General features: G+C 45.4%; 1 protein-coding gene across 11 annotated transcripts in view; it reads right to left on the bottom strand.

The window, feature by feature from the left end:
- The window catches only part of SOX5 (SRY-box transcription factor 5), a 1,214,093-nt gene that overhangs the window by 908,467 nt on the left and 289,835 nt on the right, over positions 1 to 15,791 (bottom strand). For 3 of the 11 annotated variants that reach the window (XM_083402004.1, XM_083402005.1, XM_083401993.1), the window contains exon 1: positions 13,191 to 13,456. The exons of 7 other annotated variants lie outside the window; for them this stretch is intronic. The gene's annotated coding sequence lies outside the window, so the exon portion shown is untranslated. Of the gene's footprint in view, positions 1 to 13,190; positions 13,467 to 15,791 lie in introns of those variants that run through there. One more of the 11 variants, XM_083401996.1, reaches the window with a different exon arrangement.

Below are 15,791 nucleotides of genomic sequence, written 5' to 3'. Positions count from 1 at the left end.
CATGACCACAGCCCTGAGTGCTCACTGGAAGGACAGATTGTGAAGCTGAGGCTCCAACACTTTGGCCACCTGATGAGAAGAGAAGATTCCCTGGAAAAGACCCTGATGTTGGGAAAGATTGAGGGCACAAGGAGAAGGGGACGGCAGGGGACGAGATGGTTGGACAGTGTTCTCAAAGCTACCAGCATGAGTTTGACCAAACTGCAGGAGGTAGTGGAAGACAGGAGTGCCTGGCGTGCTCTGGTCCATGGGGTCACGAAGAGTCGGACACGACTGAAAGACTAAACAACAATCATGACCTCAAGACACCTGTGGAAAGGGGACCCTTCACAAACCAAGATCCCAAACCATGAAGTGATTTAATGCTAAAAGCCAGCACTTTGAACTTCGCTTGGAAACAAACCATGGCCTTTGCCTGGCCTTCTGCAAAGATGGCCAAATTCCTACCCTTCTATCTAGAGATAAAAATGGAAGAATGGGAATGCAACCTGCAAGTTAAGAGACTGCTGGCTGTGTTTCTGCAACTTAATATAATGGTGATGACGTTAGATCAAGTGAAACTTCTGAAGAATTTCGAAAGCAGTCTGAAGAATTTTGCTTTGAGCACCAAAACGAAGAGGTCAGAAGCTTTGGTGTGGCAGATTCACAAAACGGAATTGGACTTTGAAATGAATTGGAAGACTCTTGCTGGGAAACAAACCTAGAGAAGTTTGAAGCAGCTATTGCAGTTTCAGTAAGGTTGGCAGAATTTCTCACACTTATCTAATCAGCAGATATTTTATGTCCATGACCATGTCCACATGTCCAGGTAAACAACAAACCATGGTTTAATGTGAATGAACAGAACTTTTGCATGCTGCCAAATCGCTCCTTCCTCGAGGCAAGAGCAAGATACCATTACTAAATCAGCTCTCGTGGTTTATTTCTCTCCAAACAAACCCTTATTATTAAATTCATTATTTGCTTGACAAGAAATAAACCATGGAAACGGATTCATATGCCATGTTAAGCCATGGTTTATGATTTATATGCAAACAGAGCCTACATACTGTACTTGTATATTGCTTTAAACCCAACTTCTTTCCACTAAAGAAAGGTGGAATTTTGCCTTTCATGTGTGCGCACACACACACACTTTCATCTTCTTGGGTTTTTATTTGGTTTATATAGTGGAAATGTTTCTCTGCTTAATTGGGCTGACATCTTCAGAGCCTAAACAATATCTTGAGAGTCCACAGCAGGGGTGGGGAACCTCAGGTCCTGGAACTGAATTTGGCCCCCAAAGCATCTTCTTATCTAGCCCTGAAAACTCTCCCCTGGCTACATGTCTTAACTGGCTCTGTTTCTGCCTGCCTGGCTGGCATGTATCCTTTATGCCAATCCCTGTTGCCTGTCTGAATGGAGGACAGAGGTGTGTGGGTGTGGGTGTATGTAGAAACCAGCCTACTGTACAAAGGTGAAATTAGCATTTGTTGCAACACCCCCTGTTTACTTCTGACCCCACCCACCATTCGTATGTGGCCCCTCAAAAATCACCCAGAAGGTAATGTGGCCCTCAAACAGAAAAATATTCCCCAGCCCCTGGCCTGCAAGCCTACTGAAACCAAATTCACCACCTTGAAACGACCAGCAGGGGCAGCATATCGCCAGCGTCCCTGTCCCAAATAATTTCCCCCTTGTTCAGCAGAAGAATGGGTCACTGATAGCTATAAAAATATCCTTTCACTGGGACTTGGGGGGGGGGGGGTTGTGCATGTGTTTCCCTAGGAAGGAACAGAAGACAAGGCATTCCATTCAGCCAACAGGGGACTGAGTGCATCAAAAAAGCAGCCAGGGTTTCTCCCCCCCCCTTCCCCATTCCTGCCCTCCCCAACACAATAGCTCAGAAAACAAAAGGCAGATTATTAGGTTTAAGTATGTTAGCTTGTTCTTCACATGCCCCCCCCCCCCCCCCGTCCAGCACATCTGGCGACCATGTGTGGCAAACGCTAATTAAGACTTTCCTAAGTGAGCTACAATTAGTTACGACTGCTGTTTAGTTCTCCCGGGCCCGTAGCGAGGAAATAAAACAAAACCTTCCCTTTACTGTTATACGGAAATCTCCCGGCCCTCCCCCCTGACCCAAGCCCAGGGGATTCTCCCTCATCATCACGCTGCTGAAATTAAAACAGAAAAGTGTAAGCAGATACTTTAAGGCTCTCTTCCGCCTGATTTTCTCCCCTCCCCCTCTTTTTTTTGAAAAAAAGAAAAGAAAAAAAGAAACCCAGCATTTTATTCATTTTGATTGAGTGCAACAGGCAGGCAACAGTGTGCCTATGATCCTTCCAACAAAAGGGAATTGTTAAACAGATGTCCATATTCTGCTCTTCACCCCACCCCACCTCCCCTCGACTGATAATATTAGAGACACAGCAGTTTTATCTACTCCTGCGCCATGTGTGCGTGTCATATATATAAAAGAAGGGGGGGTTGTCAAAATTATCGGAATAAACTGTACAGAGAAAGGATGCAGACTGTACACAATTATGACTCTCTCAAGGACCACACATTTTTATTTACCTTTGGCCATTTCTTCCCTCCACAGATCAAGCTCTTTCCAGAGCTGTTTGAAAAATTCAACAACAAGAGGCATTTATTTTACTGCTTATCTGAACTTTCAACAAGCTCCGTCCCCAAAAAGTTTTGCATCGGGGAGGTAAACCGACGAGAACAACAAAATATTTAAGGCGCAATCCGCCTGAAAGCTCGACGCATTTCAGTCTCGTTTAATTTCAGCCAGAGATTTATGCACGTGCCTAAATCTCTCCTAGGCAGTAGGACTTCAAAAAAGTTTTGAACCAAAGCCAGATGATGGATTGTATCCTGTACTAACTTTACTCAGAGAAGACCCACTGAAAATGATAGCAATGGCTAACTTAGGGCCTTTTATTTCAATCGGTCTTCTCTGAGTAGTTGGCTAAAACCTCATATTTTGCTGCAAAGGGTCGTTCACAAATGGCCAAAGTGCAATTTATGTGGCCAAGTCAATGTCTTTGTTTTTTTCCCAGTGGAGATATGGCAGCCTGAATTTTGAACTCTTCTACTCTCCACTGCTTTCCCCACCATCTACCAGGGGCTTAAAATATATAGTTGCAATCAAACCAGAACTGTACACAGTACACCAAGCTATTGCACCATAGATTTGTATAATGGCATTATGATATTGGCAGTATCGTTTTCAGTTCCTTTCTTAATGATCTCTAGCATGGAATTCACCTTTCATTCACAGCTATTGCATTCTGGGTCAACATCGAGGTATCCACACACACCCAACAACTCCAAGATCTTGTTCCTAAACAGCAGGGCTGGCCCAAGGCATTTCAGCACCTGAGGCAAACCCCAAAACGGGGCATGCACCCGCTCCCCACCAGGGAAGAAGGGGTGAGTGAAGATTGTTATCCGGAACAAGGCATGAGGAGGAAGATTGACATTGGAATCTGCTGTCCCTGGGGACCCTGCCGCCTGAGGCAGTCAACTCAGCTGGCCTCATGGTTGGGCCTGCCCTGATAAACAGACATGTTTAAGATTGCATTCTATCATACATGTATGCTGGCTAGGAATGATGGGAGTTTCAGTCCAAGATATCTTGAGGGCAACAGGTTGGCAAGGGCTATTGGCAAGTATGAAGTGAGGACAAAATTCATTGTTAAATTCTGGATCTCCTCAGGAAGAAGCTAAACACACCAGGCCCCTGAAGATCTCACACACATTCTGTCTTCCATTTCCTCCTGATATCACTCGCCCACCCCCCCCCAGCTTAAAAATCCATAGTATTGCCCCTGGTACATATTCTCGGCTCAACTTCAATTTTCACAGTAAGAGACTTGACATATTTTCTTCCTTTTTATAACTCTTAGTTATACCACAATGTGACTGCAACAGCTCAGCCCCCACTAGAAAGGATATTTCCACTAAGCAAATACTCGGAGTAATTAGCGAAGAAGTGATAATATCTGAATGCATCATGCTTTGCACAAATTACGGCTTATTTGTATCAAAAGAAAGAGGCACAGCCCTCCTACTAGCTTGAGAGTACAACCAAAGCAGGGGGAAAGGATCTCAGTTCTAAACATACCACAAGAGATTATGTTTGCTGATTAAAAAAATAACAATGCAGATTTCTAAACATACAAGCGCAAAAGCATCTGCGAGATACGGAGTAACAGGCAGAAAGAGGAACAAAAATGCATTTTAAAGCATTTTAGGATTTTTCTGGGGGAGTCAACCTGGTGCCCTCTAGTTGTCCATTTATTATTTATTACATTTATATACCGCCTTTTTCTTCCAAGGAACTCAAGGTCCCATCCTCATTTAATCTCCACAACAATCCTGGGGAGTAGGTTGGGCTGAGAGGCAATCACTGGCCCAAAGTCACCCAGTGAGCTTCATGGCTGAGTAGGCATTCGAACCCTGGTCTCCTAGGTCCTAGTCTGACACTCTAGCCATTACACCACACTGGCTCTCTAAGTAGGGATAAGAGAATGGGGTAATGTCTGTTCCCTTCAGTATCTAATTTTTCCAATCTTCAGTTCTCCACATTTCCACTTCAGCGTGCAAATTTTATTGGGGGGGGGGGATAAAGCCCTCCTGAAAATTCATCTGTGTTTTAGTGTGAATTTTCCTAAACCGATTATATTTAATGCAATTTTGCCTAATATACACACATTGCTAAGCAATTTCCCCTAATATAATGCATAAATATATCTTTAGTGAGAAACATGCATTTCTGTTTACACTGTACCCCAGCAGGTCCATTTCTTTGTACACATTTCTTGGCCAGCGAACTGAATTGGAAAATTTGGAGAGGTGTGAATTTTGAAGGGTGGCTGCATTTCGGTTTAGGAGTTTTTTTGGGAAAGTGCAATTTTAGGTAGGTTTGCCTTTAAATGTGAAATGAACTGCATTTCTTCCCCAGGTCCCTACTTCTGAGCACATTTATACACATTCATTTTCTATTTAAAAAAATCGAATCAGTGTGAAATAATATAGGTATATGAACAAACACACACTGTAAAAGCGACATAAAAGCAACCAGTATCCTATTCAGCTGAAATGCATTTAGTTCCTACCTTCCTTCAGACTTTCCAACTCAACACAGGAGGGGAAGGGGGTTACATCTGGCATGCCCTGTGCTCACACAACCACTCTCCCTAAACACTTCACACCCACACATTGTTTTGCACATATGAAGAGGCCTTATATATTTTGGGATTGCTGTGGGAAAGTGCATGTTAAGGCCATCTGCACTCTGAAATTTGGAGGGCTGGATCCAGACAAAGCTAGTTGCATTTTGTACCCAGAGAAATCAACAGGGCTTAAGTCGCCATGAACTTTTCACACTGATTTCAGTGGTACCTAAGTGCAACTAACTCAATCTGCAGCCAGCCCAGGAGCAAACTGAGCTGCGATATTATAGGCTGCCCTTCTGCACTGTCTTCCCTGCCAGTTCAGTGAGGATTAAATCAAGTGGGCCATTGCAGATGATAGAGAACTGAATGTCGACCCAGATTTCTCCAAATGTCAACCCAGTGTGCAGCAGCTGCGATAAAGACAAATTCCATGTTAGAGATCATTAGGAAAGGGGATTGAGAATAAAAACTGCCAGTGTCATAATGCCGTTGTGCAAGTCTGGGATGCCAGCACACTTGTTGGAATATATTGTGCACAGTTTTGGTCTCCCGCAACTCGCAAAGGATATTGTAGAGCTGGGAAAGGTGCAGAAGAGGGCGAGCAAAATTATTAAGGGGCTGGAGCAACTCCCCCTATGAGGAAAGATGACAAAGTTTGGGGCTTTTTAGGTTAGGGGGAAAGGAAAGTATGGGTGGTGGTGAAAGAGGTGTATAAAAACTCTATGCGACTTGGAGAAAGGGAATAAGGATATGCTTCTTAGGATTTAATACCAGAAACTGGGGTCAGCCAAAGAAAGTGAATGGTGGGAGATTATGGTCAGACAAAAGGAAGTCCTCCTGTGGAATTCAGGGTCGCAAGCTGCAGTGGTGACCACTGCCAGCTTGGATGGCTTCAAAAGGAGATTAAACAAATTCATGGAGTCATCAATGCTGTCAGTGGCTACCAGCCACCACAGCTATACATTAACTCCAGTAACGGAAACCTTCTGCCTCTGAATACCAGACCCTGCAAGTGTCCTTATTTTCCAGGGACAATCTCAGATTTGAAGAAGTCTCCCAGTTTCTGATTTGGTCCTGGAATGTCCCGCTTTTCCTTAGGACGTCCCTATTTTCATCAGAGAAATGTTGGAGGGTATGGCGTTTTGCAACTCCCAAGCCTAGGAGATACAACCTTTAGAAGACATCTGAAGGCAGCCCTGTATATGAAAGTTTTTAATGTTTAATGTTTTATTATGCTTTTATATAGGGGGACGCGGGTGGCGCTATGGCCTAAACCACTGAGCCTCTTGGGCTTGCCGATCAGAAGGTCGGTGGTTCGAATCCCTGTGAGGGGGTGAGCTCCCGTTGCTCGGTCCCAGCTCCTGCCAACCTAGCAGTTAGAAAGCACACCAAAAAGTGCAAGTAGATAAATAGGTACCACTCTGGTGGGAAGGTAAAAGGTGTTTCCGTGCACTGCTCTGGTTTTGGTGTTCTGTTGCACCAGAAGCAGCTTAGTCATGCTGGCCACATGACCTGGAAAAATTGTCTGTGGAAGCGGACAAACGCCGGCTCCCTCAGCCTGTAAAGCGAGATGAGCGCCGCAACCGCAGAGTCGTCTGCAACTAGACTTAATTATCAGGAGTCCTTTACCTTTACTTTTTATGCTTTTATATATGTCGGAAGGTACCCTGAGTGGCTGGGGTAACCCAGTCAGATGGGTGGGGTATTATTCTTGTTCTGGATTAGGACATCCCTATTTTCATCAGAGAAATGTCAGAAGGTATGGAATGCAACTTGTTGGGGAAAGCACTGTTGTGCAGATGCTTTGCAATTAGGCTTCCCACAGGTATCTGGTTGGCCGTTGTGAGAATGGGATGCTAGACAAGTTGGGCTTGGGTCTGATCCAGCAAAGCTATTTTTTATGTTTCTGTGCACTAAAATGCTTCTGCTTGAAAACCTGGCTACAAATGCACCCACGGAAAGGCACACTAGGAAAGTGTTTTCCAAAGTAATTATTCCTTACCACATTATTGCTAATATTATATGATTTCGCAAATTGATCTGCATTCTGCATGAATGTGCCCTTCTATTAGAAACAAACACATGCATGCATATCCCAATTTACTTCCCTACACTCAACACATTTTTCAGTTAACAGATTTCAGAAGCGGACAAGCTACTTACACAGCTGAGGATTTAATTTCAACAACCCCCCCCCCTTTTTTCTTCCTGTCAAATACAAACTTTGCCCAAAGCTAATTTTATTTATGATGAATATGATCAACTTACTTTCACGAATCATTGCTGTACAAACCTGAAGGAAGAGATGGTGCTAATGTGTGAATAATTGTTGACACAATTAAGCACCCAGCTCTATGCCTGTTAAACAGCTTCCAGCAGTAAAATTCTCCAGTAGTTTAAAGGGATAGTCAATTCATTTCGGAGTGCAGAGAGAAAGGGGGAGTTCTTTTATTGACCTGGTGTTTTGAGAGGGTTCTGAATGGGCCCATATATGGTACCTCAACTCTGCATCGCTGAGAAATGGGGGTCTCGCCGTGGATAATGGCTACATATTGAGTCAGACGCTTACCGTTTAGAGACTCAGTAAACAGAAGGCTCACCCCTTGACCTTCCTTTGCAGAGACTGTCTGGTTCATAACCTGCCAGGGACTTCCGCCTACCTAATGACCTCTTTGTGAATTGGTGGGATTGCTCTAAATTAGCCTTCCTTCCGACAGCCTTGCAAAAGGAAGGAATCAGCAGCCTAGTCTGGATTGCAACACGAAGCTTGCGGGCGAGCGGACAGGGGTTAGGTGGGTGCTGTTGTGATGCTGAAATGAACTCTTAGTTTGAAACAGATCAAAAGTTGTGGGAAAATAAAAACTCTCAATTCTGCTCCAGAAAAAAAGAAGTCTCATTTCTGCTCCAGTCTCTGTTGGGCAAGGTTTCAGAAGTTGATGAACTTCTCGCGCTGGTGACGGGGAGAACAGTTAGTCCAGCCCAGCCCTCTCCACACATTGCATGCTTGTTGACCGACAGCCTCAGCCAAATTGCTAGGTGAATGATATGAACAACATCCATGCAATGACCAGTGAATTCCAAGTTTTGGGCAAATAACCTGCTATGTAATGTGAGAGAGAAGAGGTAATGCAGAACCCAGGGCCATGAAAAATCCTGTATGAAATAGCCAGTTATCTACATCCTCTCTCTCTCCCTCTCTGCCATGCCCTTAAATGCACTGGATTCTGTCATAGTCTAACCTGGGAGTGGGGAACTGGAGCTGGTCAGTGGATCAGATGGTTATCTGCCCCACCCCTCATGAATCAAATTTGATAGCTGAGTGGAGTCACTCACTTGTCCATCACCTGCCATCACGATGACACCAGAAGCCCCCTTTTTGCCTTCAAGTGTCTTGTAGAGCACTTTGAAAGGGGCTTCTCCTGACCTGACACTCAGATCTACACACAAAAACACAGAACCTAAGAAGCTCATGGTACCTGGCCAAGTTCAGAGTGTTGCACTAAGGCCCTAGAGACTCAGACATGAAGATTTGTGTCCTGCTGGTAGAGGATAGTGATCTGCTTCAAGGATGAAGAATCCGTGGCCCTCCAGATGATGCTGGACTCTATCAACTCTTGCCAGCCTTGACCATTGGCCATACTGGCTGTGGCTGATGAGAATTGGAGTCACACAGGACCTGGAAGTCCACAGCTTCCCCATCTCTGATCCACTTGGGGGGTTGCCCGATTTAAAGATAAAAACTATAAGGAGAGACAGCTGGAGCTCTGAATTTTTTTGTATTTATTGGCGGAGGATTATACCACTTTAAAAAAAATCTCAAAGCAGTTTATGTAGAAACATATATGAATACAACAACAACAACAATGTTGCTCATCAATGGTTTGCAGCTGAACAGCACATTGGTCCCATCCTTCCCCCCTACAGTGAGATGTATGGGGTTTCTATTTGAGCTGTAATCACTCTCACAATGCACTTAACCTACATCAGGGGGTTATTGCAACAGTGAAATAAGGGGCTGGGAACAATGAACACCACCCTGATGTTCTTGGAGGAACAGCAAGATAATAATCGAATAAATAAAAACCTCAAAGATCACCTCTCCCCACAAGAACCTACCTGGACCCTACAACTATCATCAGAGGTCCTTCTCTGTGTGCCTCCTTCAAATCAGCCACAGGGCTTCCAAATAAACCTGGGTACTGTAGTTCACCCCCTACAGGAGTAGGATTCCCAGCTCCTTTAACAACTACAGTTCCCAGGATTCTTTGGGGGAAGCCATGTGTGGATGTGTCCATTGTCAGCTTCTTATGCACCAGGCGAAGACATTCCTATTTTCCTGGTGTCAGGGGTTCAGGAGCAGAGGCACAGGGAAGGGAGGAAATGGAGAGCGAGGGGGAGGAGTCCGAAGGAAATGTCAGCGATGACAGCGGTCCGAGGTCTCTGAGTCTTTCCAGTGAATCGGATGATTCACAGAAAGGGGCTCCCATTGTCAGGGGAAGGGGGGTGCCCAGGGGGACACCCCAGGAAGAAGGGGCCAGAGGGGACTCAGAGAGCAGCAGTTGGAAATCCGGACCAGCGTCCACACCAGAGTGCAGTAGGGGGGAGGAGTCCCAGGCATCGGGATCAGGCGGCGCGCTGCCAGCGGGAGAACATGAGGGAGGATTGACCACGCCTCCGTCGGGGAGCGAGGAAACGGTCAAGAGGAAGGTTGAAGGCTGCGCGCGCGCGCCAAGTTCAAATGTACAGGAGGGCGGCACAGTTGGCAGCCCGGATAGGGAGCCAGGTCCTAAAGCCCGCCGAAGAGAGAGGGAGGAGTCAGGGGGGTCAACGTCTGCGTCGGAAGAGTCCAGGAAGGAAGGAACCCCGGGGGGTAGCGGGACCCAGAGGAGAAAGGAGAGACGGAAGAGGTGGAGTAAGGCTAGAGTCTTAAACTGGTGTACAGGGGGCGGAGATTCAGATGGAGCTTCGCCGGTCTAAACCCTAGACGTAGAGCTGGGGCGCTACGGCTTGAGAATGGAAACTGTACTACAATAAAGACTTTTGTACATTACTACCGGCTAGCGTTGGTCCTCTGTGAGCTGGGACCTGGAGCCAGCTCTGACACCTGGGTTTGGGAGTCTTAATATTGATCATACTGCGATATCATTTATGTTCAGTTTTTGGTGCTCATTTTTTTTAGTGTGGTGGGATAGAATGCATTCTTTCAAGGCTTGTTGTTGAACGAACGCCTTTAGAAACCTTTTGCTTCATTTTAGGCTTATTCAGTGTATCTGCTGTTGTTTTTTAAAGTTGCCAAGTTATTTGGAAGCTTAAAATATTCTGCAAGTCACTTTGAGACAATTCTGTAGCAAGTGATGAATACATATGGGGAAAGGCTGTATGTAGCTCAGTGGCAGAGTTTTCCATGAAGAAGTCCCCGGGTTCAATCCCTGAAATCTCCAGGTAGAGCTGGGAATGTCCACCTGCCTGATGCCCTCGGAGGCTCCTACCATTCAGAATACAGAGAACTGAGCTAGATGGAAGAAGGATCTAACTTAGGACAGTCTCCCATGTTCCTAATAAAGAAAAAGAAGGCAGCATACCAACTCCTATGAAGCAAGGCTGTGCCACTTCAGCTCACACAAACATACACCCGGCCTTTAGCCTCAGAAAATGTGACGTCCCAACTTTCCTGTGAAACTTGCAGCCTTCTGGAGAATAAGATGACGAGAATCAGTGACATGGTCCAAGGCCACATCTGTGTCACAGCCTGCATCTGAAAATTCCCATTAGAAGCAGAGTTGCCGTGTCAGTTCTGGAATCAGATGCCAACGCTGGAATTACGACCCGTGTGCCACTGTGCCAATTTGAGACCCAGCTCATGGTTCCTACAGGGGCCATTTTTTGCTGCCAGCACAAAGGGCCATTGGATCCAGCAAGCCTGTATTTTGCTCATCATAATTAACTCATTAGAAGTGCCCTCAAAGTAGATAGAGCATCTTTGTTTGCAATCCAAAACTGATGGGAGCATAAGTATTAAGCTAAGAGTGTACTAGATCATTAGGAAGAAATATACCACCAACATGCCAATGGTATGGATATATATATATATATATATATACACACACACACACCCTGTGCAATTTTTCTAGAAAAAGAGGTGCCAGAACTCACCATGAACACCTCCCTCTTTCTCTTAGAATGGTGATGGTGCGCACCTGAGAGGTGCCAGAACTGAGTTCCGGCTGGGGAAAAACAAAACCTTGTTTACACCTGATATAAGGCAAATGTAGACCTTTGAACTTGCTGTTGTTTGCATGTGACCTGCTGGCATGTCGGCTTTCTCAATTGTTCTGCCAAAAGTCCTGTGCACAGCAATCAAGTCTTCAGCATCCAGTTCAAAATCAGCAAAACTCTCCTCACCATTTGGCAGGTTTTTGGAGACTCCATATAGACCACTCTCTATGAAGCATCAGAAGCATACAGATCATCCCACAAGGATGATTTTTTTCAGTTATTAGGTAGTTTTATTTTCTTTTAAGTCACTGATAATGCTTACTGCTTGCTGAATGGTCACCTGTATTCACAAAAAAGGTGATGCAGTCTATAAGCTAAGAGATCGGGATATGAATCAGTAAGGCTCAGGTTCAAAATTTTCCTCTTCTAGGAACCATGGTATGAACTTGTGGTACCCTGAGGCCACCACCTTGCTGCAGCTAAGCAGGTCTGGGTCTGGTCCATGCTTGGATGGGAGGCCACTTAGGAAGAGCCACATGTATGTTACTGAGACCTACATTGGCTCCAGCACATTTCTGAATACAATTGAAAGTGTTGGTGCTGACTTTTAAAGCCCTAAACAGCCTCAGCCCTGTATAGCTGAAGGAGCATCTCCACTCCCATCATTCAGCTTGGACGCTGATATCCAGCTCTGAGGGTCTTCTGGTGGTTCCCTCACTGTGAAAAGTGAGGTTAAGAGGAACCAGGCGGAGGGCCTTCTCGGTACTGGCACCATCAGATGTCAAAGAGCTAAGTAACTATACAACCTTTAGAAGACATCTGAAGGCAGCCCTGTATAGGGATTTTTTTTTTATGTTTAATGTTTTATTATGTTTTTATATCTGTTGGAAGCCGCCCAGAGTAGCTGGCACAACCCAGTCAGATGGGCGGGGTAAAATAGTAATAATAATAATGTCTCCAGGATGGAAGAAAGGTGAGATAAGAACACAAGCACAGTCTGTTGCAAGTGTCTCATCTAGTCCACCATCCTGTTCCCACAGCACCAACCTATGGGAAGCCTGTAACCAGAACCTGAGTGCCACATTACTCTCCCTTCCAGTGGTTTACAGTAACTGGTATTCAGAGGCATACTGGCTCCAACATTGAAGTGAGAACACAGCCATCAGGGTTAGTACCCACTGATATATAGGTAACAAAGCAATTTAAAAAGAAACGAAAAGAAACTCGCTTAAGCAGCCATTCTTTCTAAGTCTCAGTTCCCCCACTCCCCCAGTCTTCGACAAGGGAATTATAGCAGTTCAAAAGCACGCCAAAGTGCAAGTAGATAAATAGGTACCACTCTGGCAGGAAGGTAAATGGCATTTCCATGCGCTGCTCTGGTTTTGCCAGAAGTGGCTTAGTCATGCTGGCCACATGACCCGGAAGCTGTACGCCGGCTCCCTCGGCCAATAAAGCGAGATGAGCGCCGCAACCTCAGAGTCGGTCACGACTGAACCTAATGGTCAGGGGTCCCTTTACCTTTACCTTACCTTAAATAGTTGTTGCGAGGATGCTAACAATATAATGTACCTGAAGTGCTTTGAACAACCGAAAGCACTGTTTAAATGTTAAGTATTATCAACACTGGCCCACGGTGTCTTCCAGAGCAGACAGCAGACTTTTCACACTTTCTGCCTGAGAATGGAGGGAAGCAACAACTGTTGCATGCATTATGCAAGGGCAGAAACACAGGGAAGACTTCGTCTCCATTATATCACCCACATCTTAGAAACCCTCCCAGCAACACTTTTGCCAAGACAATATTACCTGGGTGTTTCTTTTTCTTCTTCACCTGTGATAATGCGATGAACTACTGAGGAGCGTCACTTGCCCCAGACTCTCTTCTTCTTGCCACTTTGTTTTTCCCGATCCGTCACTGGGGACAGTGGCAGCAGCATGAGGAGCCCAGGGAAAGCGAGAAAGACGGATGGAAATCCCGCACAGAGTGCGCTTTCTCTCCCCAGACAGGCAATCACAGACTCTCTTGTCAAGCCAAGGCCTCGCTAACCCCAGGGCCCGTCCTTTTCTTCTCTGTAACAAATCAAATTTTGCAACCCAACCTTGCCACATCATTTGAGCGTATTGACACAATTGGGACTTCAACCCCAATTTTGCTTTGTGTTTTTCAAGTGGGGTTTACATAAGTAGAGAACAAGATAAAGCACGCACAATACATCGGGGGCCCAGCTGAGTGAACAGTGAACTCCACGGTCTGCGTATCTGGAAAGCAAATCCATGGCCATCTCCAACCTGCTAGCAATGTTTAAGGGGCCTTCCACCACCACCCACTGATTTTTTAAAAAATATTTTTTGAGGTTGCTATCTAGAATAATAATAATAAAGGTAAAGGGACCCCTGACCATTAGGTCCAGTCGTGACCGACTCTGGGGTTGCAGCACTCATCTCGCTTTATTGGCCGAGGAAGCTGGCGTACAGCTTCCGGGTCATGTGGCCTGCATGACTAAGCCACTTCTGGTGAACCAGAGCAGCGCATGGAAACGTCATTTCCTTTACCCGAGGGAGCCGGTGTACAGCTTCCAGGCCAGCATGACTAAGCCGCTTCTGGCGAACCAGAACAGCTCACGGAAACGTCGTTTACCTTCTCGCCGGAGTGGTACCTATTAATCTGCTTGCACTTTGACGTGCTTTCGAACTGCTAGGTTGGCAGGAGCAGGGACTGAGCAACGGGAGCTCACCCCATTGCGGGGATTCGAACTGCCAACCTTCTGATCGGCAAGTCCTAGGCTCTGTGGTTTAACCCACAGCGCCACCCGCGTCCCTAGAATAATAATATTACCTTGGAATTTTGTGGAGCTTCCTATACCAGGATACCAAAGATTAATGGGGCTGTGCCTTCCTTGGCATCCACTTTTAATTTATTATTATTATTATTTTGCCTTCTTGCCTCACTTGCAAATTCTCAACATAGGGAACTGCTTTGCCTCTGTAAGTCCCACCTTGTGAATTTTGAACTCACAGGGAACATTGTGGTCACATCTGCACCATACTTTTAGAAACCCTCCAAGTGTCCCTATTTTCCCGGGACAGTCCTAGATTTACAGAAGTCATCCTGGTTAACTCAAGCACACCATTGTCACGCCGTTCCCAAAGCACACCACATTTCATATATCTTCCAATGGTGAAACGATTTCACCATTTACACAGATCTCACTTGACACTTCACTGCAAAAGAGGTGTCCTATTTAGCATCAAGAAACAGCATTATAAAGGTCACACACATATTTCCTTTGGATGAGGTAGCTTCTAATGACAAATGCAAATGTCAGAAGATCCTAGCAAAACTGCATTGTTCTTGTGTGGAAATTCCGAGATTCCTGAGTTAGACTCCATGAGTCACTAGCATCCAAAAGGTAAAAATGGAAATTCATGGAAAATGTAGCTGATGGAGAATACTTCACTCTTTAATACACGTGATCTGTTAGAGCTGAATTAATAAGCTATCACTAAACCAAGATCGTTGGGATCTCACTATCTGGATTGTCATTGTTGTTAAGTTAAATAAACCCAAAGCGGTTAACTAAGGAAGGAAGGAAGGAAGGAAGGAAGGAAGGAAGGAAGGAAGGAAGATAGATAGATAGATCCTGGGGCTGAAGCTTCTGTAGATATCATGTTTTCTAAACAAGTAGGTTGACCCCAACCAGTTGATGGCATGAAAGGTCAACCAAGTCAAGTGGTTTCCTGAGGTCCAGTAGCAATCAAAGAACCACTAAGTCAGTCTTGCAAACTTGACTTTCACTGGGTGTGAGTTCCAGCCCACTGAAGGCCAATATTCATTACTTCCCATGAGACCACGACTTGCACCAAATGGGTGTACGGCCCAAAATCTCATGGCAAACTTTCCAAGTGTCCCTATTTTCCAGGGACAGTCCCAGATTTACAGGAGGCATCCCAGTTTCTGATTTGATCCCAGAATGTCCTGCTTTTCCTTAAAAAGGTAAAGGGACCCCTGAACATTAGGTCCAGTCATGACCAACTCTGGGGTTGAGGCACTTATCTCGCTTTATTGGTTGAGGGAGCTGGCATACAGCTTTCGGATCATGTGGCCAGCATGACGAAGCCACTTCTGGCGAACCAGAGCAGCGCACGGAAACGCCGTTTACCTTCCCCGCTGGAGCGGTACCTATTTATCTACTTGCACTCTATTTTCATTGGAGAAATGTTGGACGGTTGCAAAAAATGTGTATACCAGGCAAAAGTGCATATTTATATTAGGTGAAAATTGCACTTAACCTCTGATGAACTTTCATGTGAACTTTAACAAAAGAAAAGAATTCCTAGACCAATGTGGAGAACCGAATTGGAAAAATGAAAACCTGGGAGCAACTGAAAATGATGCAACCCCCCCCC

Source organism: Podarcis tiliguerta, assembly GCF_965153285.1.
Source record: "Podarcis tiliguerta genome assembly, chromosome: 10".
In the NCBI taxonomy this organism is placed as follows: domain Eukaryota; kingdom Metazoa; phylum Chordata; class Lepidosauria; order Squamata; family Lacertidae; genus Podarcis; species Podarcis tiliguerta.
This window is presented reverse-complemented; position numbering and strand designations above follow the sequence as displayed.